Here is a 25,081-nt window from a genome sequence, read left to right on the forward strand (position 1 = left end):
CAGTTAGACCATCCTCCATATTGTATAGCGGGAAATAAAGGTTTTATTTTCATGTTTTTCACACTTATTGAGAACCATGAATTTAAGAGCTTGAGAAAATGTTTGAGACCAGGAATTAATGAAACCGTAAAAATGTTCAGAGCAATTACATGTAGTGCCGCTAAAATATCCCCTATTCCATGCCATAGTGAACTGTTTACAACACATGCATCCACTGTAGCATACAAAACAGCCACATGGCCATTTTGTTATTTTCTGTAAGAGACATAACTATTTGTCCGTAGGTCAAATATCTGATAAACATCAATTCTCTTCAAGTAGAGATCAGAACAGATGACACTTGTACTATTCCCATGTCATAACCCTTTAAAACTCCACACAATTTCACATATGTGACCAGCTGGCAGCTCCAACAAATCCTGAAACAAGCCGCCAGGTATGTTTTTGAGTTATAGGCCTTTAAAGATGACATTCCCATAAAAAAAAAATCAAATTATGGAATTCTTAATTTCATGGTATTTGACCTTGGGACCGGACTAATGGACTTTCAGATCCTTGAAAGTACTTATTAGAAAGAGGTTTATTTAATCAATAATTGACAGTTAAACTATGATAATCCCTATTAAATCCTGTGTAAAGCAGGAAACTAATTAGCCCATTAATCGGAATAGCAAAATATCAAGGTATCATTTACAAAATTATATATCTTGAAAATTATTGATGCTATGTATATAATTTTGGTATCATTTTAAAGCTTATTGTCCCGCACTTATATTTTTTATTCAAATCATGAAATGTCAAAATGCAACTTGTTCCTGGTTTTGTCAGAACGGGTCACATATTTGTTTTCCTTGTTTTAGCTTGTTCTGTTTTTCACTTCTAATGATATATATTGCTAGCAAAACCAACCAAAAGTTGTGTGATAGGAGATGATAAAATGAATTATAAGTGTTCATCTGGACTACGGTACCATGTCTCATCCAAGACGCATCATCAGGCTGACTGACCAGGCACTGAACTAATTGGGGGGGCATGGGGAAAATGCCCCTACCCCCAGTCGGAGGCTCTGCCCCCCCCCCCCCTCCCTAGCCTGAATCCATCTGGCCTCTAATGGCGGCGCCTTTTATTTACCCACAATCCTTCACGTTGCCTTATTCGAGGCCTGAATTCCAAACACGAAAAAAACAGGAGCGCTCCAAGCCCAGATTTTGGGCTTGAGTTTGTGCAGTATGCACTTGTTTATATGACGTAGTCTCTAACGCCGCCAGTTTTATCCCGCTCATGGCGCTAAATTACATGGCGGCTAAGGAGACTATATCATGAATAAGTAATGAGCTTGCGTCATGGCTTGCATATTGTCGAAGTCTGGACAATCATGTTATCATCTGCCAGCGGGTAGCGGTACTGAGACAGTCAGACAGTAGGCCTAGGCTAGGCCTACTTTATAGATTTTTGGAAAGCAACAGCCGAGTTTGAATGGTTTCAAGTTATTTATTCACTTTCATTGCCAGAATCATTATTATTCCAAGTTATTCTTTAATATTCTTCTTCAGATCATTATTATTATTAATGTTCATTTTGGCACAGAAACACGTTTTTCATTTATAAACATATATTTTTCTTACTTTTAACTTTTTGGTTAAAAATAAAAGACTCGATCACAAAAAGCCATGACTCTCGACTTTAACTGATTGGGTATCATATTAGTCCCCCAAAACCAAGAACAAAAAATCACGCTGTCTACTTTCAACAAAAGAATTTTGCCCCCCCCCCCCTCCTTCGTGCCTGAAAAGATCTTTCTTTTAAAGCAACCGCTAAAAGTGAGACAGAATGTCGGGTTTATAATGGGCATTCAACGTTTTAATAAAATCAATAATTTACAAAAAATATTTTGACATTTAAAAAGTGTTTATAGGCCTATTGTGGAGTTTTTAATAAATTTAACACATTTTCATGACCTTTATAGGCCTATATTAAATCAGACATTTGAATGTTTTTAGGAAGTGTTCATAAATACCTTGGGGCGGAAATAGGGGATCAAAAACATTTTGGGTCCGAAAAAGGGGGAACAAAAATTCAGTTCTTAATAGGGGATCAAAATATCAAGAAAGTTTATGACTTCACACTTTGGGTGTAAAACACTAACGTAATTTTTGGCTAATGAGTTCTTTTTAGGACATGAAGGGGGGGGTTGGAATAAAAAAGTTTAGACCATGAAAGGGGAAATAAAAATAAATAAATCCACGCTTTTTTAGGGGTATCAAAATTTTTGATGTCCGAGGTTCCAACACCCCCGCCCACCAAAGTATTTATGAATCCTCCCTTTTAACGGTTTTTTTTACCAAAACCAAACTGTTTAGGCCGTATAAAATTAATGTTTTGGTTCTCGTCCAGAGGATTTTCATGAATTGATGAGGGAGGGAGGTGTTTTTTTTTTTTCCAATGTAAAATTAGCATTGTCAGTAGTTTTCGGTCTTCTCCAACAGTGCTCGAGGAATCGTTGAGGCCTTTTTTTTTTTTCAAATGTAAGATTCTGAGGGATAAACCCCTAGAGTACCACAAAAAGACTTGGAAGTGATGCTTGTTCTCTAATAAACTTATTTATATGTATGAAGATTTCATAAATCATTCCAAAGTCTAAAAAAATTGAAAAATCTAAAAAAAAAAAAAAAAATCTGACAAATCCCAGAAATTGAGGAGGGAGGGGACGAGAACCAAAATATTAATTTTACACGGCCTTATATGAAAATTATTATTTTTGTACATAAAAAAGGCATAGCAGCAAGCACACAAATGTTTTTAAAATTGCTGGTATGCCTTTTTTGTACAAGCAGTGAATGTGAACGCATCACAAAAGAAACCAATTAATATTTTGACTAGAGACCTGATTTTGATGGAAACTGTTTACTCAGTTGCTTGGCTCAAAATGTTTACATTCATTTGATGAAAAATCGCGTTTAATTATATAAAATCTTATATTTACAAGTTTATAGGTTTTTTTTTAATAATGTTTGATTCCCTCTTAAGGGGATACTGTCTACACCCCTGGCCAATTTTGTGCCTATTTTTGCATTTTTCTCAAAAAATATTGTGCATATTGGTGACAAGATATGTATATTATAGGGGCAAGGACTACAATTACTGCACTAAAAATTCAGGAACTCTAGGAAAGTAGTTATTGACTTATTGATCAAATATTGGTTTTCCTTCATTTTTGACTGTTACTCCACAACTGTTGTATGTGTTCAGTGTGTTGAAATAAAATTTCCAGTGCAGTAGTTGTAGCCCTTGCCCCTATAATATACATATCTTACTTGTCACCAATGCGCTAGTTGAGAAAATTATCACCCACAAATACACCTAATATTGATACCAGTAAGTCCCTAAAGGACTAAACAAAAAAAGAAAACAAGCACACAGATACTGGTACATGATACTTCTTTTCATTTTATTTTTTTATCACATGACTGACATGGTGCACAAAGCACACACAAAAAAGGATTACAACTTGATATGGTCAATATGATTCAAACAAGCATCAGTTTATTTTAATTGGAAAAATACACTAAGAAAATTTGCATTTTAAATAAAAATCAATAAAAAAACCCTGCTTTTAACATGAAATAACTGGTATTCAGATTACTTAGTTAACTTATTTTTGAGAGACGCTAGTAAATACATAATTGAATTTATTGATACAGGAGATAATTTTTTGAGACAGGCTGTAGTACAAAATTAAAACAAATAATGTCTAAGGCCATCTTAATTACATCCGTGTCTCAAAGCTACCGCTGCGTTAGTAAAATCGTGCGCGTAGTCCTCTTTGAAAATCAAAAAAATTTTTTTTTTATCTCTTTATTTTTTAAACAAAAGGCGAAAATAAAACTCAAAATTAGTATTTGATTTCAAGTTTTTGATTTTTTGAACACGAATATATTCAATTCAATTCAAGAAACATTCATTTCACAATTTACAACTTCAATAATACATGATATACATTGTACTGACTGATATACATTGTACTGACAAATGTACAAATATAATAAAAGAGAAGAATAATAGTTTGTAGCAGTTACTTTTTTGTCTGTTATTCCAACATTTGCAACATTGGATATACTGTATTTTGCACAAAATGCTTGTCCGAAATCCTGTACTGACACATAAAAAATACAGTAAAAAACACAGCATTCCGCATTAGGTTTTCAATTTCTCACAAGCTTTGAGACACAGGATTTAATTAAGATAGCCTTAGCATCAGTGTCGTATACAAAATCATGCATACCTCACAAATGCAAGATTGGAATCAACTGAAATTTTGGGAATAAACCTCTTTTGTGGATATCTACTTAAGGGATCTAAAATGAGCATTTATTGGGTTTCGACAGTATTTTTGTGGGACATGAGAGCACCTCAGACCTATCGAATTGCATTCTGAATACTGAAGCATGTCTTTCTGATATCAAATAATTTTCATTTTTGAAAATCACAATATAATACATATTTTATGACAAATTATAAAAATTTGATATTTTTTCAAATTTTTGATATATAACAGTCCTCGAAGTAAATTATATAAATCTAATGATATATTCTTAAAGTGTATGTAGCAGGAAGGAAAAGTTTACGGTCAATTGAAAATTTTGACCTTTCATATTGAAGATATGGATTTTTTCCCCAAAAGACCTCATTTTTTTGGTGTTTTGGGAAAAAAATCCATATCTTCAATAATGAAAGGTCAATCAAATTTTCAATTGATCGTCGATTTTCATCCCACCTACATACACTTTAAGTATAAATCATCAGATTTATAAAGTTTACTTCAAGTACTGTTAAATATCAAAAATATCAATTTTAATGATTTGCCATAAAATGTGTATTAAATTGCTAATTTCAAAAATCAAAATTATTTGATATCAGAATGACATTCTTTGTATTCAGAGTGCAATTCGATATGTCTGATGTGCTCTGATGTCCCAAAATAAATACTGTCCAAACGCTCATATTCATACCCCAGCCCTTAAAAATGATATAAAAAGAGTATGCTAGGATCACTAAAAATTAACATTGTCTAATTATTGTCCACTGTTTAATACATACAGGTACATGTCTAACCTACTAGGTTATTATTATTAATTATTTATTTATTATTATAATTCAGTCTGTAAAATGGGCACATACAAAAGTCATGTAGCCTACCAGGGTAAGGGACCGTTCACAAACACTTGTAAGGGGGGGCCTGATGCAAAAAAAATTATCGCAAAATTTTTCGGGGCCCCACCTTTACAGGCCTCGAAAATTTCAGGGCCCCCATTTTTGACATGAAAATTATGGGTCAACCCCATAGAAAAGCATATAAACTCAATTTTTCCAGGAAAATTTGTGGTCATTTTTTTCAGGGCCCCCTAAGGAGGGTAAAAAAAATTCAGGCCCCTCCCCTTTTTGCATCAGGCCCCCCCTTACAAGTGTTTGTGAACGGTCCCTAAGGGGACAGCTAATTAATGGCAAGTTAAAAATGGGCGAGTTAGATTGAAAGAAAATGGCGAGTTAGATAAGTTACTCCCCTGGCCCCTGCAGAGAATACGGGAAGTCTCGCCGGTGCGCTAAGCTTTTATGGCAAGTCCAGCAGACAAGTTATGACAAGTCCCATCGATGAGTTAAAATTTACGGCAAGTCCCATCAGCGAGTTATGGCAAGTCTTATCAGCAAGTTAAGATTACAATCTGATTTAGGGTAAAATGGATTTTTTCTCACCATCATGAACCTCAACTAGTGAAAGCAATTTCCCTGTCATAGTGTCATCATATAACGGCATTGCTGTAACTATCTTGATAATGTTGTCATAACTCATGAGCGACTTGATTGTGTTGTTGTAACTCGCCGTTCGGACTTCATGGCTTTGTCGTACCTCGCCTTTAGCTTACTTTATGGGAGTAATTGAAAAAATCCCTAATCTCTGGTGGGGGGGTAACTTGCCTTTTCTTTAAGTCGCCTTTCTTTTTAACTCGCCTTTTTTAACTTGCCTAGTTACCACTGTGTCCAGGCTTTGTTGACTTAATTGTAGTCCACATTAGCATAATTATAAATTATGAGTTCCACTGTGGTAAAATATCAAATTATCAGTAAGCGATGGCTACCAGCTAGCTAGTCCACCAAACCTAATTGATAGGTAGGCGTAGGCCTGCATGTAGGCTGTAACAGCCATTATGTTGACAATGTCTTTTTCTGTCAATAGTTAAAGTCACTTGAACTTAGTTGAAGCGCCGACATTCTATATGGCACAGGTGATTGCTATGGAGCATTTACTTAACACATCATCACTATATCTTCATCTCGATCTGTCTCTTGCTTTAGCTTGTTGCTGCAAGTGGTTCCTTCCAATAAGTTCAAATTTCATCTGTAAAGAAATAACCAAAATATCAATTGAAAATATTTAGATGTTTTTCTTATCAAGATTTTAAAATTAACAACCTACAGATCCCCCAAAAGTGACATGGAAAGAAAAAAATATCTTGGGACCTGCTAATAGCTCAGGCCTGACTATAAATTAGGGGCCCGTGCCACTAAGTCAGATACTACAGGGTTCAAAAGAAATAACTCCCCCCTTAAAATTACAAAACATTTCTTTGCATAACTTGACATTTATTTTGTTGAATTGGAAAATTCAAAAAGCTGTGAATAGAGGAATTGTTTGTCAACCCTGCCAATGTTGTTTCATTTGCAAAAACAATACTTTTGGTCAAAAATAAACACATTTTCCAAAAATGATGCTTTCAGAAAAAGTTGCACTTTACCACATTATGTACAAAACATTCTCGATATTAATGTTAAGATTGATTTAATTCTTGGTTTTGTCCTTCACATTTTTGTCTCTGATCCTTCATGCTCCCATGCAACCATCATTCAATGCAAAACAAAGATTTGCTGAACTTAATTTCGGCGTAAAATGAGATTTTCTTTGAAGTTTTTAATCAGCAGTTGTTCAAAAATGATAAAATCACTATGAAGGAGAAATGAGTTCTCCATGCATAAATTTGACCAAAATGGTCAACATTTAGCTGTATTGGGTCAGTTGAAGCATCTTGCATTTTGATTTTAAATGATGGCATTCTTGGATAAATGTGTAACACTCATGATGTGGCGGCAGGAGATTGGCTGCATGCAGTTAATTGCCTGAATGCTGACTTCCAACCTCCAATCTTTGTTGGCATTTTTTCTTTGTCATTACGCCTTTATTCAAGAGAGCCGTTGCTATAGATCTTTGCAACTGTTTCCGTTTACAATTTGCAAGTAAATTTTTCATCTCTTCTAGCCAAAGAAAGAAATAAGCATCACACTGCAAACCTTATTTCTACTCCTATAGTGATTTTACCATTTTTGAAACACCAACTGAAAACCCCATTTACATGTATGTCAAAATTCATGTCAATGAATCATTGTCTTATACTGAAAGATGATTGCATGGGTTACTGAGTAATCGGTTACATAAATTGTAAGACAAATTAACTAACAATTTACATTGATCCCGTTGATATCGAGAACGTTTTTGTACATTACATGTATAGGATGTTGAAAAGTGCAACTTTTTCTGAAAGCATCATTTTTGGAAAATGTGATAATTTTTGACCAACAAAAAATGATTTTCAAAAAGAAGAAAATTGGGAGGGTAGCAAAAAGATTCTTCTATTCACAGGTTTTTAAATTTTTCAAATCAACCAAATGTATGTCAAGTTATGGTAAGAAATGTTTTGTAATTTTAGGGGGGGGGAGTTATTTCCTTTGAACCCTGTATCTTGGGGCTTGAACTTGAAGTTACTATCTTGGGGGCCTGAGTTACTTAGTCGGGTTCCAAGTTACCAAGTCCGGGACCCAAATTACCAGATTGGACCCGAGTTACCAAGTCAGGGATAGTATGTAGGGCCCAATGATTATTTTTTCTTTCCATGTCACTTGAGAGCTCCTTCCGGAGGGAGGGGCTGAAGAAAATTCAATTTTGCCGTCCCTTCCTCAGTTTTTTTTTTTCGGTGGTTTGAAAAAGTGAAGAGCAAAAAAAAAAAGGATTATAAGCACTAGCACCCTAATAGCAACACATTTTGATGTATAGTACTTGCCCGGGGGTCACTCCCATTGTGGCCTGTACATCATCCGCGATAATCAACTTTTGAAAAGCACCCTAAACAAGGATCTAACCCTTGGCTAAAACGATACCCTAAACAGGTAACACGCACCTGTTTCACACCATAAATTAGGCGGGCCTAAACAGGGATTTTATTCATTGCATCAAATTTCATACCCTTAAATTTCATTTCAACGTATCAGCAATTGCAATTTTGCTACCATTTTTCAAATTTTTCATGTTTTTGACACCTAAACACGATACACGCCAGTATCGTGCCTACCCACCTAAAAACTACCCTTTTTGCATTTTTTTATTATCGCGGATGGTGTACAGGCCACAATGGAAGTGACCCCCAGTACTTGTAATTTTTTCTAATTTTTTATACTTTTTAAATTTTTTCCGCCTTTTTTTTCTTTACCAATTCTTTTTGCCAGCCCTTCTTTCGCTGCCCCTTGACCCCTTCAATTTGGCCGCCCCCAAAGCCCCCCAATACACGCATGAAAATCAAACATCACTCTCTTATATCAGATTTAAGGAGAGCAGTAGAGAGCAATGCTCTTACTCTCCTCAAAAGGCAGTCCCTGGTTAATCATAGTACATACCAGCTTGTCCAGTACTGTTGAGTTCATCACTATACATTCTGATTAAAAGCCACCATCTCCTGAAAGCAGTTGCTGCACCTGTACAGTTCACATCAAGTTGACATCACTGGTATCACCTAGTTGGGAAAATTCAAGAAACAATATCTTAATTTGGAGAAACGTTTTACAAGAACAAACATGCTTTGCCTCCTGGTTTCTGAACTTGGGCTTCTCCATGCTGCAATCCTAGCCCCAGAGTTACATGGGAGGCCTAAGTACCAATTCAAAATATATTTTTGTTCCGCAGGAACTGTTGGTTCACTTACACCCTACCCTCCTGAACAGTACCTTAAAATATTTCTAGCATTTGAAAAGTTAGGAATCATAACACCCTAGATCAGTGAAGAGTCTATCTAAAATATTACTCAGTTTCTTGCACAGAGATGTATATGTTATTAGCTATTTGAATAGTGTACTGTGTGTGTGCAGTGTTAGTTGTGAAGAGTTGCTGACCTTGCATCCAAGAAATGAAACTATTGGAGCCAGTGATTGGCTCAGTTTTCTAACTAGTTTAAAACTGCTGGTTTCTTTTTGAAATGTTGTTGAATAAATGTATTAATGTATTGAAAAACACTACATAAGTACACAATGAATCATTTCTGCTTGTGTGAAATGATTAACATGGGTATAATTTGGCGGATTTTATCGAACTACTTCAGGTGTTGAAACATTATACTGCAGGAGTAAACCGTCTTTGCCGGCGATGCACTGGGCGTAATAATTTTAACTTACTAGTATATTAACAAACTTGTGTTAAATCTATCAGCTAGTGAACCTAGCCCAATTCATTGAACTTGATGACCTTACAGGCAAGTTATTTTGAAGCGAAGGCAGCAATATATTGAAAATACTCCAGTTAAAAAAACCCATAAAGCTCTCCAGTAGTTCTCATGACCTATATATTTACCCATAGCTAGATAGGTACCAAGTGAAATAATTTTGCTGTTTATTAATTTTAATGTATTATTTACAAAATGCAATACTGACTGAAGATCTAATATCTAATAACAAAATAATGATATCATATTTATAACATAACTTGCATAAGGACAATGTGATAGTTGCAATTAAAATGTGAACATTTTGCACATGATTTGCTATTATAGATATTGCACTCATAGAGCATTTGTTGGGAAATTGTTGGGCTATTGTTGACATAGATAGCATACATTTATACATTTGCAAACCTGAAAGGTGAGAATCTGTTCATCTGTCTTTTGTCAATTTAATAGGAGAGCAAGTTGAAAACTGGGCTCAATTGGGATTGCAAACTGCGTGTTATACCATGTGTGCATAGTTTTACATGAGCAAATGTAAAAAACCAACAATTTTTAAACTACTTAGAAAACTGAGCCAATTACTGGTTCCAATAGTTTTATTTTCTCGGAATAATAATCAGTGACTCTCCACAACTAATGCTGCACACACTAGCAGCAAACGAAACAAAATATTTCATGTGATTTTAAAATACTCATCATCATCAGTCGGCTGCGGAGCAGGCGACTACTAAGCTTTATCCAATTATTACGATCTATTAGAAATACTACTACCTGTATATATAATATAATATAGTTAGGGGCTGTGCAATACTTATGAGCCCTGGGGAGGGTAAAATTGGGGGGGGGGGCAAGAAATTAATGGGGCGCCTTTTTAATAAAACACTCTAAAAGGCTTAAGAAAACAGTATGGAGACGCTTAAATATGCAAATTTTCCTGCTAGCTGCGCTCGCAACATACATCTAGACCATTTAAGGTTTGCAATTTGGGAGCCCAAAAATGTGGCATGTGCAGGGGGGGGGGCAAAGAATTTTTGGCGGGCCGAGAGGGGGGCAAGTGATTTTTGGCGAGCCGTTTAGAAATTTTACCCTCCGGGGGGTCATAATTATTGCACAGCCCCTTAGTTAGCGCCCTCCACTGATGCTTTGCATCAAAGTGTTCTTGTATAGTACTGGATGGACTGGAGTAATGTATATTATATTACAAAATGATTGAAATTCACTGCCATGAGTCAAGAAAGAGAAGATATATTTATTTTCAATACCAGTAGGCCATTAGCGGAACGTTGTCCTTTTTAAGGACTCTTCTTGTTGGAAATTGTTTTACCATACCATTTATTTGCACACAAAAGTAAACTGCGGATTTACTGCGCACCTTTTAAATAAAAGTGCCGCAAATTATTTGATCATTGCATCCATATACATGTGATGTGTATAGCATGTGAGTTGTGTTGAAGAGATCAATGGTGGTGCATTTGAAGTGTAACACACATATTGTAATTTGGCATTTTGCCCATTCATGCCTTAAAGGCTAAACTATGATCAGCTGGTCATCATGTGTGAGATGGGAGTCAGGACTAACTACATGTATAAAAAAAAAAGCCCAAAATTTTCCGCTTTACAAAATGTCAAATTCCGCTTTTTCCCGCTTCGTAAATTTTGCGATAAAAAAATTTTCACAAAAAAACCCTTACGATCAAATATAGGACCTATGTGGGCGAAACGATGGTTTATTAACAATTTATTATGTTGAATTTTGAAACTGTTTTTATTACCGGTATTTAAGGTTGGTCTGAACCCTGGAATTATGGAAACTTTTGGGCCTCATAAAGTTCTGCTAAATTGTTGGTCTAAAGTATATAAAAGTACCGGTAAATAAATCCAAGTAAGGTAAAAGTACCGGTATACATATTTAGAATTTGGCAAAGACTTGATAAGTTCATCTGTGAGGTCAAATTTGGGCCAAAATGCTCATTTTTGGCCCAAAATCCCGAAAAACTGTTTTTTGGCCCACTTCTTTTTCGTGCATCTGATCCTACCAAAAAAATTCTTGGGCCAAAAAATTGGCTCCTAGATATTTTTATCTAGTTTTTAAAAATTAATTTAAAAAAAATTTGGCCCAAGAATTTTTTGGTAGGATCAGATGCTTACGAAAAGAAGTGGGCCAAAAAACAGTTTTTTAGGTTTTGGGCCAAAATGAGCATTTTGGCCCAAATTTGACCTCACAGATGAACTTATCAAGTCTTTGCCATTCAAAATATGTATACTTTTATATACTTTAGACCAACAATTTAGCAGTTATGAGGCCCGAAAGTTTCCATAATTCCAGGGTTCAGACCAACCTTAACTTAAGTCTCCAGTAATCACAATGCCTTTGTAAGAAAAATAATTATCAAGCACGAATCACATGGTTTTATTTCAACAAATTCATAGTGACCATGACCATAACCATAAAAACGAATAAAAACATCCGTCTCTCAACACACGATATTCAAAATTCCCGGGCGCTGAATTTGTCGAGTGCAAATGACGTCCCAGACAATGAAGGCTGACAACAATTGAGCACAAATAACCATTACCGTACCTCATTGGACTTGAAGCGGGAATTTTGAATATCAGCGTGTTCAGAGCCGACGGTTTTATTTGTTTTATGGTCAATATGAGTTTGTTTTAAATAAAACCATGTGATTCGTGAAGGCATAATGTTATGATTGCGGAGACTCCCTTTTTTTCAATTTTCTTTTTTAAGCTTTTTCAGTTCCATTTTTTCTTTTTTTAGCAAAACTGCTTTTTCCGTTTTTCTTCCTGAAGTCTGAGATTGTCGCGGAAAATCCGCAATGCAGAAAAAACTTCTGTCTTTTTATAGTCAGGAGCAGGACTCATCATGGTCTATCGTGGATTGCATACACAGCTGGGCGCAGCGCCTTTTTAGGCGGAAATTATTCGGCTTTTGTTACTGCGCTCATCAATAAAGTCCAAACTCAGTCACTCTCACATAAATTCACATTTAGCGTCGCCAGTCACGCATTACGCAACGCACAACTAGCATTTGATTTAAGCATTGCTTACGCCCATGATTAAGCCCAACTGCGTGGGCTCGTGGCAGTCGCGTGCATGCCATTCTACATGTAATTAGTTTATTGTATTTAATCAATACAGCACATTGGTCGTTATTACGAGTCATTTTTTCAACCTTAACCAAACAAACAAACATCATGTTGTCCGCCCGCGTTGTCCGTGTCCGAGAAAACATTCACAACACATCACACATGATGAAAAGCAGGAGTACCTAGGGCATGATGATGATTGTATTTGTTATTGTAAATCATGTACCGGTACCAGTAAATCTAAATTAATGTCATGCATGTCATGTCATGACTGCCTACAAATTACATTTACAATATTGAATCAGTCATGAGTCACGACACTGCTCTTGTTTTAGTGTAAAAGATGCATATCCTACGTGAAAATAATTGAAATAACTTCAGCTTTTATACTTACATTGCTTTATACCATGCATGCATGACCACCGTGAATACCGAAGCTGTGCTGTGCATATAGTCGGTGCATGTCACTACTGCATGACTGTGTGGTCCCGTGTGTGCTCTGGCGGGGTTTTGTGACGATCTTTCCTTCTCAAAATCAAGTTGAATATTGCGATCTGTCGGTGTGCAATGGCCTCAATGTGTTACAAATCCACATAAGTTTCACCATGATGACTAAAAATCGTGCAAGTTCATTATTTTGGTTTAAAAATGGAAAAATTGTAGAAACCACTAATGGCGGACGCAACAGATTTTTTTTTTTAAACATCAGCTACCAAATTGCAAGCAAGAAAGGTTTATTCCCTGCGTCGGTACTCAGCTATTTGTTTTCAAGCCCGCTTTATGTATAGCGAGCAAAGCTAGCCAAATCAGCCAAATGTCGGGTTTCAAAAGTGTCAGATCAGGGCTCCGTTTGTCTTTATATTCCCATAGTAGCATGATATGAGATACATAGTCGCTGAAACAGTGGCGTAATCAAATTCTACTAAATATTCATTTTCACTGCTCCTGATTTGGAGCATAGAACAGTTCAGTCTTCACCAACAGCACAACCCGATGACCGTGCGTAGTTGTTGAAAGACTGAAGGATCCAGTCTACCCCCTCCCCCCGAAAAAATTTCTGGCACGCCACTGGTCACAGGAGAGTCGTTGAGGTACTTGTCTGATTGCTGCATCATAGGTCCTAGGAATGTTGTGGCATAAAAATAGTAACTCCAGATGAACAGATTCATAATTTAATTTTATTGTTTATCTGGGGATGAAATCAAAACTTGACCGCCGGTTGACCGGCAGTTGAACTGCGTTCCATTGTTTAGAGCACTAGAAATTGGCTCCATGCTACCAGATGGAGCCGCCCGGAACTGGCGGTCGACTGCCAGTCGAGTTCTGATTTCATCCCCTACCTGGATGATTGAGAACAATCACAAATATGTGTGATTAGAGTACAACTAAGAATTGTAAAAAATAGAGATGTACATTTTTTGTAATATTTTGCATGAAAGGTTTGTTATTTTTGTATTCAAATTTAGCATTAGTTCATCAGGTATGTTCAAAATGGCCTACAACAAGTATGCACTATGCAAATTTGAGTTGCAGATAATGCAGTTATTAAAAAGTTAATAATTGAAAATTAATATGTTAAAGCGACGGAAAAAAACCTGTTCTACAGACCCGACCGACCTCGAATTTGCATTTTTGTGATTTTTTTTTTTAATTTTGCAAAAAATCATGTAAAATTAGCTGTTTTGGGCCAAACTTTATTAATTTTGGCTGAACATTTTTAGAAAATATGTTTGCAAAAAATCTTTAAATTTTTTTTCAAATTTCAAATTTTGTAAAGTTTCAGGCTAATTTTAGCCTCAAGAAAAAAAAAAACCTCGCCCGACCGACCGACCCTACTTGAAAGGTCTGTCCACCTGTAGAACAGGTTGTTATTTTCATCGCTTAATGCATATATTTTGCAATATGTACTCATTTAGCACAGTGCAAACCATCGTGAGTTATATGTAACTCTCTATATGGTGCAATATTATGTGGCAATTTTGATTCCCTGATTGCATATACCACAGTTTCTACTTCCAAGTAAGTTGATGTAGAGTACTGTAATTGACCTTATTTAGTGCCCTACATAATTTTTCGAGTGACAAATGGATTGTAAAGAAATTACCTTCTTAAACCATCCAGTTATTAAGGATAATGATGACTTTGACTTCAGATACAAAACAATTTGAATGTTTATGCATGGAAATATCCATTTGTTTTGATCATAAACATTTAAATAAGCCCCCCCACAACTGACTTAAGTACCAGGGCACTTATTAGGTCAAGTATGGTACTGATTGAGGCAAATTATTTGTCACAGATTTTGCTAATAATTACAAATATTTATCCAGATATTTACACTTTATGTAGGGAAAAAAAGGTAAAGTGTGAACAAAAAATTTTACAGAAGAAAAGAATGTGTAGTGCAACAAGCAAAATTTTGTAAAGATTAAAAACAGGGATTTGTGTAGGGTTAGCCATAGAAATGGAACAAGAGAATCTGCATTGTCCTGCTATTACGGAAAGGTATGGGGGAATGTTTGGGGTATTCAGATCCATGCCAACAGCATGCGGGAAACAAACCAGAATGATTCTGCCTCAAATCTAATGATAAATATGCGCTTGTGCGTTGCTCTTTTTACGCAACCAGTGCATTGCGCCATGAAATTGTTTCAAATTATGAATAGTCATTAGTCGGTGAGTGTCTCACACACACGCACACACACAAGCAGTGACTATCTCTGAATACATTTCATGCAAAGCACAAATACCTTAAAAATAGTACCCCATGCTTGACTAAAAAAGGGGGTGAGTCTTGATTCTTCTTCTCTTTTTCTGTGGGGTTAGCATGGTTAGAGGTATGGTGCAGGTTAGAGTTATAATGGATAGTTAAAAGGTTGTGATAAGGTTATCCTCCTTTGTGTGGTACATACACAGACATTGATAAAGAGATCTTAGATTCTGATCATATTTACATATCACTTGTGGTGTAGGTAAAACATGTGTACCTACAGGTAGGTTGTTTTCAGTGCACGATTGTTGCTACATATGTGTCCATCCACCACAAACTGGTTGTAAAGTCGGCCTTTTCCATTTTGAGATAGAAATAAAAACAGTAACTGGATTTCTATGTTGAATATACTAGGAATTTGACCTTTGATGAACTATAACTTCACTTCCAGATGTCCGATGAGGTGTCATTTTGAAGCTGAAAGTGAATTCTTTCAAAATCTGCAATAAACAGAAAATGATCTAGAGCCGACTTTACTACCACTTCGTGGTGGATGGTCACATATATGTGTGAGACAATCTAGTCCATGGAGGCCAAAGGAGACATTTTTTGAAAATTGAGCTATTACAATTATTACCTTATAAACATTAGGCTATCATATACTGAAAACACAATGTCTAACATACTTGGTTCTAACGTTCTGAAGTTTTTTATGTGTATTTTCTTATGTATTTCATTGTTTTTTCCTCCATATTTGTGTACATCCATATCAAAAGGATGCACTTGTCTGCTGCTACATGTGTCTCTTAATAGCTAGGAATATATACCAGATTCATCTCAAGTGAAGGTCATTTCAAATCATCCCAAGTCACATGGTTTAGAAATATTCTAGGTCTATTCTCAAACCATGTGACTTGGGGATGATTTTAAGTCACCTCCACTTGAGATGAGTCTGGTATTTGTTCTAGCTAATTCTGTAAAAAGAGACACATATGTAGCAGCCGACAAGTGCATCCTTTTGATATGGATGTACACATTTTTGCCTTTATCTCAATTTCACATTTGCCGTCTTTGGCCTCCATGGACCAGATCATGTCACATATTTAATTCTTTTGAATTTGAATTTAAGCATTCCACACACATGATGTTGTAAACTACGCACAACTTGAAAAAACCAATCATGCTACGCAATATAATAATGTGGTTACTAGGCAGCCGGTCACACGCTTTTGACACAACGCTCAGCACGTACAACTATACCCGAAAATTTTAAATGGCAACAATAGTGTATCATGCTGATAAAGTGCTTTGCATACTGTATGTGGCTGTGCTGACCTTTGTGACCCAGGTAAATTAAGTACTTCTTGGCCAAGGTCGAACACTATGAACGCTAGTGGCTCCACAATAAACACACGCATAAAGCGTGGTACAAAAGAAAGCATACACAGGCCTTATATTGCGTGCACGCTTCGTACGCTACATGGACGCAACACGCATGTTCCAGTTTGGCCAAGAAATACTTGATTTACCTGTAGCTTCAGGACACCAATTGTTATTCATTTTTAGGTTTTAGTTCAATGATACAGGTACACTTTTTGGTCTCCATGCATGACAATCAACTATGATATTATATTATAAATGTGGCTATACTCCTAGCCCTGGGCTCTTAGCTCAATTTTGTAGAATTTACTGTTTTATAAAAGCACATCCCCAATTTTACATTGACAATCATGTTATGTAGGTTCAAGATGGAGAGGTGGAAAGGAAAATTCAAGGCATTTATATTGTTTGTGCTGCTACTTCTCACAAGAATATCTTGCAGAAACTGTAATTTTCTAATGAAAAAAATCAAATCTTTAGTTTCATAATTACCAAAAAAGGTTTTCAGTAAAAATTAGATGTCACTGTCAATTAAGCACTTTATAAATATGGAGTTGTAATGAGTCATGACTCAAGGTTACTAGAAGTAAAATATGAAGTAGTAATGAGTGGTTATGACTCCATGTAAAATATGGAGTTGTAATGAGTCATGACTCGAGGTTACTAGAAGTAAAATATGAAGTAGTAATGAGTGGTTATGACGCCATGTAAAATATGGAGTTGTAATGAGTCATGACTCGAGGTTACTAGAAGTAAAATATGAAGTAGTAATGAGTGGTTATGACGCCATGTAAAATATGGAGTTGTAATGAGTCATGACTCAAGGTTACTAGAAGTAAAATATGAAGTAGTAATGAGTGGTTATGACGCCATGTAAAATATGGAGTTGTAATGAGTCATGACTCGAGGTTACTAGAAGTAAAATATGAAGTAGTAATGAGTGGTTATGACTCCATGTAAAATATGGAGTTATACAATGAGTCATGACTCGAGGTGACTCACGGTAGATGGATGTAACAGACTCGAGTGATATTCAGTGACTTAACCCATTGAATTTGTTCAGAGACTCGAGTAACTCGGACACAACTTGAAAATTAGGCCAAATGACTCGCCTGAAATGTTGGTGACTCGTTACAACTCCTATTCAATCTTGACATTCCAATCATTGTATGCTTTCCAGTGTTCGACTGTTCGGATGTAGTAGCTTGCCAGCCAACTGAATGATTAGATAGGGAACTATGATATAATTTTTATGTCACAAAAGCATGTTATTGCTTTTAACCATATATTGCCAGGGATCCACTTCACTAAACTTTATGAAACTTTGTAAAGTCTTTAATTCGTTCGAAACTTACGACAAGTCATAAGTTCCGTTTCACTAAAGTTACTTATGAATGGTACACTTTGTAAGTAAAAGGGATTTACTACAACGACCCTTCGTAAAGTTACGTCTAGTATTGGGTATTCGTAATTTTATGTACGGTTGCTACGAAGGGTTAAAAGTTCAATAAAATGTACCCCACGTTTGGAAACATTGTTCACAATATTGTATTGCATTGAAATTGACCTTTTTCGGTAAATCCCATAAGTCTTTGCAAGTACATCTGAGATGTTGTCATCATATTTGATGTCACACCAACTTGCAATGCGCAGTAACAATGTTCACTAAACAATGTGCGCATCGGCCTGACACGTACTGACGTCAAATGACGACATCTCAGGTGAACTCGCAAAGGCTTTTTACCAAGGGTCAATCCATACTAAAGAAGACATAACCTTGATCTCCCACACAGGGGTGTAGATTATAAATGGAAATACCCATTCAGGTAGCCATTCAGGTGTATTCTCTGGAACATTTATGTAGTATATAGCCTACTTTAAATTACAATTTGTATTGTCAATGCCATGTCATTAAAGTTTGTCATGATTGATACAATATTGTATAATAACAAGCAAGTCACATGATGCACAAAAGGACAAGAAAGTTACACTGCCTATAAATATTGTGGATTTAAAATATAAAGCTATTACTGATTCCAACAACAGTTCATTCCACTTTTCTTCATAAATTCATTCTTTTATGTGCCTTTTCATTGTAAACAATCATACCCCATTGCCAGACCCTTGCCATTACTGTTACTACTGCCACTACTACTACTACTACTACTACTACTACTACTACTACTACTACTACTACTACTACTACTACTACTACTACTACTAATAATAAAAAAATTAAAAACATATTATGGACAAATTAGTGTCCATCAAGAAAGTTTCTCATAGCACAGAAACATAATGCAAGTCAAACAGAACCATATACACATGTAAAATGCAATTTAAAATAATGATGAATTTGTCATAAATGACACTTGGAAGACATGACCTTAATCTCCCACGCAGGGTGTAGATTTCAAATGGAGTCACACAATCAGGTAACCCGATTTGAAATTCACACTCCCTGTGTAGAAGATTAAGGTCATGTCTTCCATAGAGGGTGTATGGATTTCAACTGAAATAGCCCAATAAGGGTAAAAAGCTGGTCATTTACTTACAGTGGAAATTTCAATTGAATGAACATGAACACAGCCTAACATAGCGTGACAATATCTTGTGTACACTGTGATGTACACCATCGCGTGGGGGTGTTTGTGCGTAATGCGGAAGTGAATCTAACCATGCCAACACACTCATGATTGTTTAGTATTGTATCCAATTGTAGTTTGAAATATGTGAAATACGGTCGCGGTTGGATCAAATACAGCTGTGAAAGCTGCGTTCATTCAATTGAAATTCCTTGTATAGCTGTCTCTACAAGTTGACTGTGATTGTAATGGGTAACAAGGCTTTAGCAAATGAAGGGAGGCGATTAGACGAACCCCATCAGTCATCTACGCTGCGCATGTACTTGTGTTATGCCTCGTAGTGACGACTGAATAAATTACAGTTCATAAGGTGCCAAACTTATGAAAACATTCTCACGCAACTTACACAACATAGCGCGACTAACTAGTGGCGCACACTTAAGTTCTAAAAACAACAAATCAAGTCAAAAGGTCAATTTGGACACATAACAACTGCGCAGTCTCAGTGTAGCCAGGGAGAGGGGTTCTTGACTATATTCATAGAAAACTGCATACATTGCAAGTTCAGTTTGGGCATTGGCAAGGCAGGGGGTGAGGATCTGACAGATGGGGCTTTTGAAATGAAAGGGATGATTAAATACAACAATGGTGTATTTTGATTAAAAGAAATTGAATTCAATGCACATTTTGTATTTGACTTGCATTTATTTAATACCTGTATTCTAGTAAGAGCATTGACTGCCACATTTGCACATTATTCATGGAAGGAAACATGTGATGCAATCAAGCAAAATCAGTTGGAACTAGGAAATATCAAATTTTCAGTTTCTTATAGGATAGTAAAAAGCATTTACAAAGCTGGATTTTGCAGAAAACCCCTTTGAAATTGAACAACCAGTTCCAAAGATATGAGCAATTAAAGAGTTTCTAAAACAACATGTAACAAAAGGAAATATTTCTTTTGTTTGGCTATATCTTAAAATCAATATTTCCGAGTTCCGACTGATTTTGCCTGATCGCATCACATATATATATATGCCCTGGTAAGCTTTGATTTTAAGTTAATTTTGACTTAATTGCAATATGTGTGTGATGCACTGATGTTATGTCAATTACTCCTGCTAAAATATAAGCACTGCATATTCTATTTTGATGCCCTTGCTCACTGAACATCTTCATTTGTTATCTATTATGATGCCCATGCTTTAAGATATCAATTATCGTTTGATTTTGGGTCCTCATTGGAGGTATTCTATAGTCTCCTCGTCAAGTTAAGAGAGTAACACCGCGTTAGATTTCTTAGTAGCAGATTCAAATCGTGCACAAACATAATCCCATGAGGCGTATACGCGTAGAAGCATGATTTGTCCATACGCTGGCATCACAATCACGTAAGTGTGGCGTAAATGCATTGACTCAAATCTGCTATGATGAAATCCAACATGGTGTTACTCTCAACTTGAGATGAGAAACACTACACAGGTTCGCTATTTTGGTTCCCTTAGCGTTATGCTTGTGGGAAGTTGTGGCTATATGGGGTTGTGAGGTCTCCTGCTCAAACTTATTTGACATAACATTAATGAAATTAAAGATGCACTAAAAGATTATGGTTCTCACAGACCATTTTATGGTTTGCCAAATACAGTATCACAATGTTGTCATTCATATTTGTTATAGGTTATCTTGTATATGATTACAATACAGTCTGTTATTCCATTAAACTTGTGACAATCATGACAGTCCACTCCATATACACAGGCTCATAATACCTGGTACAGAGATAAGGATGTATATAAAATGATTATAATAATATGTGATCTGATCAGGCCAAAGTCAGACATTTTGAAAATTGAGTTACTACCATTACTAATTTACTCAGAACCTACACTTATTAATGTTGAATTCCCAGGTTGCTTGGATACTTTGTTGCAAAGTTAATTATGGACCTTTTATATAACCATTTTCTTATCTTTTTTTACATTTTTTTTCTCCTAAATTTTAGCCCGATTGGTTCAGATCTGGTCACATATAAACATTGTACCATTTTCTTATTTGATACATGACATTTTAATGAGTGCTTTTCCAAAACTCCCTCATTCCATCAACACATGTTGCTAATTTACTGATTTTGGTCATATTTACACAGGCAATATCTCTATGTTTGACCTCATGTCATCTCCCTTTTCCTATAGGTATAATCTTGGGTATATCATGGTCATCATTACTTTTTGATGAACAAACCAAGGTAAAAATCATATTCAAAAGCGCCTCACCAACATGATTTTCAATGCTGAAAGTGGTAATATTGTATCGAAAATGAAATAGAATGGAAGTCACTTTATGGTTGCATCAGTGACTTTTACTTCAGTTTAAAAAAAGTCCCATTGAATCCCAGCGATGGTAGGGTTTTCTAATATCGAGGCTTATATTTGCAAAAGCTGCCACATGTAGAAACCTGGCAGCTATTGTGGATCTAAGGCATTCTTACACTATAGTCTGTATACCTTCCTCGACTCAGTAATTTAGATATTGTTTTTTATTGTATCTCTAAATGTAATGATGAGAAGCATACAAATGTATACATTTTCAGAAAGGAAATGATGCAAGGAATCCAACTAGCATGCCAGATTAGATTCTTCTAAAAAATAATTTTTGAGAAAATTTCGAACTTTGATTTTACTTGACCGACTCGAGGAAGGTATACGGACTATAACCACTTGTAATGTTGTTTTGATATCTTCTATTGAAGCATTCTTATTCTAAGTGTACTTTCTATTTTATATTCTTATCTAAGAGTCTATAAATATGTGTATCTATGTATATATAATAGAATTTCCTCTCTTGTTGGATGCAGGTCATGTCCAATGCAATATACACATTGAACATAACAGACATTGTGTCTGTAAGTGTGTTCTGTGCAAAAAAAAACACTTAAAGTTTTAGTTACACCCCTGAAAGGCGAGTATATGAAGCATTCAATGAGACATAGGTGTAACTAAACAGAGGTAGTCTTTAGATGTAGAAATGATATCACAGGGAAAGTGGTCATGTAGTGTGATATATGTAGACAGAAGAGGCTTTTGGGTGTTGCCATATGAGAAAATATGTTGCAAGTGCTAAACTTGATATGTGAGAGTACGAAAAAGTGGAGTCTTTAGGTGACAGAACATACAAAAATGGAGCCATTTTGGTGATTGAATGGTTTCTACATGTATGCTTCTTGATCTATTTGTAAATCAGAGAAACGTTATCCTCAAATGGCCACAAAGGCTTGCTTGATTGATCATCTCAAGGTATTTTGGTAATTGCATGTTAAAATGAACTGCCTAAGAATGGTCAACACCAAAAACATTTTGATGAATCAGAAATTGCATTTTTTTTTAAATCACTGTACTATTAAATTTCATTGACACTGTAAATTGGCACATTTTCAAAGTTTTGCTGAACATATATTATTGATAATAAAATATAAAATATGTCATTGTGCCTTTTCTAAATGTGCGCATGTATATATTCACAAATGGCAGGATTTTAGGAAAAGTGCAATACGAAAGCCTTAGGGTTAGGTTACCAGTGTCTAGGATTTATTTTAAAGATGCTGCCAGATGCTAGTGTTAATGCCAAGAAAATAACACTGAATCAATTTTATGTCATGTGTTAGTTCATGAAACAATGCAATATGCAAACTTTCAATTGGGGAAGAAGTAAACATATTGTCATAGATATGCACTGTATAAAATTTAATCAATAATTTGTGCTGAATACTTTCTTCAAAAATTTGACTTAAATGTGGCACATAAAACTTGTAAATCTTTGAAACAAATTTAATTAGATTGAAATATTTTAATGTATGCATCATCAAATTAATTGTGTATATTTTGCATAACTTAGACATGATGAGGAGTTGTAAATTATTTTGAAGGATCTGAATAAATTTATACACATACTGAGTTGAGACCGTTTTGTATTTTCTTCCATATTTGAAACCAGAATCCTTGGTATGTTATTGAGTGCTTTTTACATCAGTCCAACAAGTGATAAAAACTTTCATTAAAGCCATATGGTAACATTTCCATAAAAATATTTTCCATAAAATATTAGCTTTTATTGTAATGTCCCCTTTTAATTTTGAGCCAAACAACTGAGCTCAAGCAAAGAAAATTGTATTTGGTTTCAGAGAATGGTAATCCCTTGCTCAGATTGACGCGAGCGCCCTGTTAATGCTAGGCCTGGCATTTTCGGTAATTTTGTACCCGGTACCCGGCGCATTTTTCAAGGTAACCGGGTACCTGAAATTGAAAAAAAAAAAAAAAAAAAAAAAATCAAGATATTTTGTATTTTTAATATGAAAATTGATACTTTGTATTCATGTCATATTCTATTAATGATTTTTTTTAAGTTTTTATTTTTTCGGTTTTATAGTGTCCTGGACCTAGACCTAAATGCTAGGATCATTCATGGTTGACCTAAAAAAAAAAAAAAAATTTCAAGATATTTTGTATTTTTAATATGAAAATTTATAATTTTTTTTTATGTCATATTCTATTAATGATTTCAAAATGCATTCAAATTCAATGCATTTTGAAATCATTAATAGACTATGACATGAATACAAATTATCAATTTTATATTAAAAATACAAAATATCTTGAATTTTTTTTTTTTTTTTTTTTTTTAGGTCAACCATGAATGATCCTAGCATTTAGGTCTAGGTCCAGGGACACTAAAACCGAAAAATAAAAACTTAAAAAAAAAAAATAAAAATTTTTTTTTTTTTTTTTTTGAATTTCGGTACCCGGGTAGGGTATTTCCTACCCGGGTAATGTAATCTCGGGCGGGTACCCGTTTACCCGACCGAAAATGCCAGCCTTAGTTAATGCACAACATACACAGAGCTTTGTGTAACCTTCAAGAGCATCGATCTGTGCCAACCAACGTTTTGACGCATAATTAGCCAATCATATTATCGGTCTGTTATGATTTGATTTTCAGATGAATGAATCAACCAATCAGAACCCCATTTTCGTGTATATGCTGTGCATGCTCTCAAAATGTAAAGAACTGCCATTCTCTGTAGAACTACTGCATCGAGGTTGTGCATGAAATTATTAATTGGCTCCAAACAAAGGATTTGAACCGGTGTCCTTCACCGTATTTTGGCGCAGTGCAGTCCATTCAATCAAATGTTGTCATCAACCCATTTGATCGTAGTGCATTTTTTGTGTGAGACAAACTGTCGTGGTAGATTGCAATCATGCTTTTGTTGAATGCATTTGAGTAATCCGCCATATTTACTGTGTGATACGTCATATGCACAACCCTCTTAGTGTAGAGTCAATAAGCCTAATCTCAGTAGCACCTGTACTGGTTACTGTAAAAGTAAACATTTTTACGTGCAGATATTTTCGTGATTTTATAGTTTCAGAAAATGCACAAGAGTTTTATTTCACGGTATCTACATTAATTGAAATGCATCTCAATTGCAAAAGGATATTTTCGCGAGCTTTTATTTTGCAATTTAATGTCAAATCGCAAAAATAAAAACCTCGCAAAACTTTCTACTTTTACAGTACTTCAAATGAATATGGAATGGATGATAATCTCCATTGGGCTATTCCAGTTGAAATCCATAACCCCCCTATGGAAAACATGCCCTCAATCAGGGAATATGAATTTCAAATGGTTACCTGAATGGATGACATCTGAAATGTACACCCACTGTATCTATGTGGGAGATTAACCCTAACCCAACTGAGTCTCACTAAA

At 35.4% G+C, this 25,081-nt stretch overlaps 1 long non-coding RNA gene across 1 annotated transcript; it reads right to left on the reverse strand.

Annotated features, from left to right (window-relative positions):
* Window positions 1-4,941: 4,941 nt before the first annotated feature.
* Window positions 4,942-13,131, reverse strand: LOC140171628 (uncharacterized). The gene is made up of 3 exons (XR_011861625.1): window positions 13,035-13,131; window positions 8,719-8,834; window positions 4,942-6,394 (listed from the first exon to the last, which is right to left on the reverse strand). It is a non-coding gene; the product is annotated as an uncharacterized lncRNA (long non-coding RNA).
* Between the last annotated feature and the right edge of the window lie 11,950 nt (window positions 13,132-25,081).

Source organism: Amphiura filiformis, chromosome 15 (assembly GCF_039555335.1).
Source record: "Amphiura filiformis chromosome 15, Afil_fr2py, whole genome shotgun sequence".
NCBI lineage: Eukaryota > Metazoa > Echinodermata > Ophiuroidea > Amphilepidida > Amphiuridae > Amphiura > Amphiura filiformis.